Source organism: Stegastes partitus, unplaced genomic scaffold (assembly GCF_000690725.1).
Source record: "Stegastes partitus isolate 25-593 unplaced genomic scaffold, Stegastes_partitus-1.0.2 Scaffold324, whole genome shotgun sequence".
NCBI lineage: Eukaryota > Metazoa > Chordata > Actinopteri > Pomacentridae > Stegastes > Stegastes partitus.
In genome coordinates, this window is record NW_007578055.1 from 150,153 (window position 1) to 155,112 (window position 4,960).

Consider the following 4,960-nt stretch of genomic DNA (forward strand, 5'->3'; position numbering starts at 1 on the left):
CAAACAAATCTGTGTAACTCTAACTACATACAGTAATGTGGCTATATTTGATAGAGACACTCAAAATTTCACACCTCTCACAAGTAAAAATAACACTTACATGACCTTAAATGTTTGCAATGCAATACTTTAAAGACGTTTTAAGGATCCGGGGGAAACCCTGAAGCCGCAAAAGACATAACATGTCACAGCAGGAGAAGCACAGACGTAAATATTTAGCTGCTTCAGTGCGATATGGCACATTTTAGCTTGACAAGTATGTTACACCAAGTGTCTGCTGTTAAAAGGCCTGTAAACCTGCCATCAAGTTGGTTTATTTTGTTAATACTAATAAACCTTTTCAGTTTTTGGTTTATCTCCAGTGACAGTACAGACTGTGACTATGCAGCTCGTAGCTTTTGCAGCTATCAACAAACACTGAAACATTATTTGCGGCTGGTCGTAACATGACTTGCGCAGCTCGTTGAAAGATATTTCAGCTAATCATATTATGGCGAATAAATACTTCTTTATCAGACAGTATGTTCACTCTGCTTGATTTCCAGCCGAGCAAGTTGAAAGAAGGAAGTCTTGTGATGAAAGCAGGAAACCACAAAAATGACAGGCATGAACAAACAATCTCTGAGTTACTGATCGCCTCGAAGCAAGGCATGCGGCAGGTTAGTGCGCGAGGGAAAAGCGAGGAAAGAGCGGAGCAGGCGTCCGGGTCCTCGGTTAACTTGTAATGGACGTATGAATGGAATAAGAGCGGCGGTCATTTCCTCTTAAAAAGCAAGCAAGCAAAACATTACAAATCAGCGTGACACAGAGCTGAAGCAGAGTAAATGCACAGTTAGGCCTTTTAAACAGCATGTTGAATGCATTTTTAAGGTCATAAAGGGCTTACTTAAAGGGTAAATAAGCAGAATTTCTCATCACATTAATGATCAAATGAATGTGTCCTACAAAATAGATGAATGAACCAGCTAATAATATGCTCTGACGATAATATACTTAATGCATAGAGAGTGTTTGCTATAGTTCTCATGATGCTGCAGAAAAAAACTGACTAAATATTCCTGAATGGATTGTAGATCTCCTGATAGCCCGCAAAAACATCTCAGAACCAACATTGCTGCCAACGTGTTTCAACCTTGGTGAATAAAAGCGCGACACCTTCAAGACAAAAGGCCGTTTCTGGAGGAAATTGAAGACTTGCTCGGATAAATTTATGCCTAAATTTAATCTTTTCTTTTCCCTATCTCAGGGCGTTTTCACATCTAACTTTCTAATCAGGGTTTGGCGTATTTGAACTCGAGCGTTTATCATTCAGACTGACGAGGGAGCGAACAGAAATCTCGTGTCGTCGCTTTGCGAGCCGGGAAAACGTGGAGGAGAACCAAAAGAAACTGTGAGTCACCGGCTAAACAGACAATGACAACTCGGACGGAAACTATCTGGAAAACATCTGCTGCATGCACAAAGCCCAGTAACTTTCAAAAGGCCTTTGACGGCCGACGGTAGACAGGTACAAGACAGACTAAAGCACAGCAGATGAACGAGGCCTCTGGTGCATGCTGGCTGCAGACATGACAACTATACAGTTACGGTGGCATAACGTATAGAAAGTAGGTCAACATATAATCTTTTTGAGGTTGCATGCCAGTGTGTGTGTGTGTGCATTAACTTCCCCTTCTCGTTTAGCCAGCCGTGCGACTGTTATCTGCATATTTCTCACATCCCGCAGCTATTTCATTGTTAGCACGTGTGAATGTGGGAGGAAACGTGTGCATGAGGTAACCGTCTCACAGTTTGTGTAGCTGCTGATGCTATGGATACCGAAGGGGGATGACGCAGCTAAAAGGGTCTAAGAATGATTTGTGCATAACGGTAATCCGTGCTCTAAACATAACTCCATTTAACTGTTTAATCAAAATCTAAACTGTGACAGGGTTTGTTCTTCATCAAGATGTTTTTGGCACCCACGAAAAAGAGATTCAAGCCAGGGCCAAAGAAGAAGCACGAAAATGATCTGAGAATATAAAATACATCCATCCATCCATTATCTATACACCACTTAATCCTCACTAGGGTCATGGGGGGCTGGAGTGTATCCCAGCTGACTCAGGGTGGGAGGAAGCCGGAGAACCCGGAGAGAACCCACGCTGCATGGGGAGAACATGAGGACTCCATGCAGAAAGATCCCGGGTGGCCTCACCGGAACACGAACCGGCGACCTTCTAGCTGCGAGGCAACGGTGCTAACCAGCCCTATAAAATACAGTTTTTCTAAATTGGGTTTCATTAACTCATGTATAATAGACATTGTTGCCTATCAAATGGTTACAAATGCATAGATTTCTGACAAAGAGGCCAACACAGACTCATCACCTTTACTGAAACGATCACTGTCCTCTGTAGTCGTCCCTTAAAGGCCCACGCTGTGCTTCCTGCATCTTGTGACTAATAATCTGAACCTTCACCTATATTAACGAGGCAATGGCGAGTCAGGACACGTTTATTTCGATTTCTGTACAGATCCAAGTCCAGCCTTCACTTCCGTGCCGATGCAAAACACTACAAACCAACAATCAAACTTAAAATAACTTTGTTTGAAATAGCAGGAAATACCGAGACGTCCTTGCTCACACAACGCTGGAAAGAAGCATCGATAGAAACAAATAAAAATGACATTTCATAATTTTTGTTCAGGTTGCACAAACTGAGCTCAGAGATGCGTCACCTGCGGCGCAATAACACCAAATATTTTACATCTCCTACAACTTTCTGTCAATTTCAAACATCTTCAGGTGGTTATTTTGAGACATACTGGACGTGTGACTCAAATGTAGTAGTAGTTAAAAGAGCAGCATAAACTAATTCCAAACAATTAAGAAAAAAATATGGACAAAACCGTAATAGGCAATAAGAAAAACATTCTTGTTTGGTATTGATTGCAGCATGAGTCATATCATTTTTCTTTCAGTGGAAAAGAAAAACAAATTCACATAAATTTGTGACACATATCACCAATATCTTCAAAAATATGACTTCTTCTGTATATTGTTCCGCCCCAGCCCGACTTGAAGCTAATCCAAATCCAACCGTTGTTGTTGTGGTTACCAGCTAATTACTGCGACTGCAAATATTTTGTCTCCAAGGGGATGTTTATTTCTGTGTCTAATGAGCAACCAAACGGGGACGAGTTGTAAAGATCAGATGTACACACAAGGAGAAGCTTTTAACCCGATTCATCCAGCTTCTTGTGGGAAAATACTGCCAATAAGTGTAGTTTAAGTTATGCTGTACATGTATTACTGCAAATGCATGCAGCCATGAATAATAAAAATAAATAAAAAATGCAGAAATCAAAATAATCACTGCGACAAATACAGGTAACTTTAAAGCCAGTTAAGAGTCTGATCTGCTCTTAATCTGAAATATGTGTCTGCCATGTCGACTGTTTCAGGACGGAGAGTTCTCACAGTCTCCCATCAGGATATTTGCATTACTGGATGCTTCCTGAAACTACCTACAGAACGCGACCTTTCTACTCAGTAAATCAGAATATAAAAACAAAACTCATAAAAACTGGTTGCCAGCTCCACAGTCCAGTGATATGGGCATTATGGGTTGAACTTTTCCCCCAACAGGTACACAGCGCATCTCTTCTGCTGGCCTGTTTAAATGCTACATCACCCAATTGCTTTTAGAATGAATTAAAATAAGTTTATTATATGATCTTCCATCTATGTGCCAACACATAAACCCAGATACTCACACAAATTACAGAATGCATTTAAGTGAGAGTCATTTATTTTGTGTCGCCTTAATTTGAATATTTGGTATTGCGGTCATCCAAACGTACTATTAAGTAATCAAGTTAGATTAATGTATAATTAAGATATGATCACCTATTATTGGGACACGTGATCAGTTAGTGTGTTGGTTTATTTTGCTAAAGCAACCCTCCAACACTGACAATAATTTACCCAAGAAAACTGGATATTCGAGTGAGTAAGCTGCGCTGCAACACCCCTGAAAACAAAGACCAGTTAGGCTGCAAATCGTCGTTTCGCTCTAAATTGTGCGCTCCAGTGTTGATGAACTGGTTTTACTTGCAGGAGCTGAAAGGCTGCAAGTCTCGCGCGGGCACGAGGGGCGGCGGGAAGAAACGCGCGTTCACGCTCCCTCTCACTATATCAACACATTGGCTTTATGTAATGTGCAATAACAGCGTTTGGGCCGTTTTAAAGGCGTGGTGACGCAAAAGTTGAACTATAACACGTATAAACAGACATTTAAGAGGCTTTAAGGGGCGTTTGTTTGCTCTCACTGGTCCAGCTAATGGGAAATATCTGAAATATGCGGCGAACATCGCGTTTTTTTATCTGCGTGTGACTTGATTTTCATGTTTTGGAAACGTTAAGCAAACTGTAAAGAGATGTACAACAGACTAGCCCTCAGCTGGAGCGCTTCCCCACAGCTAGAAACAATAAAAACCAAATAAATAACGTTTTTAGCCAAGTTTCCTCCTGTGTGGGACTTGTTGGAATAAAAAGCACTAAAGGAACTAGTTCGCCACGCTGCTGCTGCTGCTCTCCATCACTTCCCCGAGTGGGAGGAAACACACACAACAACAACAACAATGCACAGAGCAGAGCAACACTACAATACTTGTTGTGAACTACACTTCTATTAGCATAGTCTCACTGTAGCCTCGAACCGGAGCCAGGGAGTCCACAGAGGTCCATTCATGCCCGGGCACCACCTCCCACCCAGCGCGATGCTTCCACACACACACACATCAAAGCGACCACTGTTCGTTAACCAGAAGGAAACTGAGGAGGAAATTCGATGAGAGGTGAGAAAACACGAGTGGGGATTTACCTGAAGCGTGTTTTCGTGGGTGTTTCTCGGCGAGAAGCTTGACAGAGAGACGCCTGATCTGCTGCTGCTGCTGCTGGAGCCTCCGCTAGCGA

At 42.1% G+C, this 4,960-nt stretch overlaps 1 protein-coding gene across 1 annotated transcript in view; it reads right to left on the reverse strand.

Moving 5' to 3' along the window:
• cpt1a2b (carnitine palmitoyltransferase 1A2b) overlaps positions 1 to 4,960 on the reverse strand; it is a 54,857-nt gene extending 49,897 nt beyond the window's left edge. Inside the window, exon 1 of the mRNA XM_008283715.1 lies at positions 4,869 to 4,960. The gene's annotated coding sequence lies outside the window, so the exon portion shown is untranslated. The remainder of the gene's footprint in view (positions 1 to 4,868) is intronic.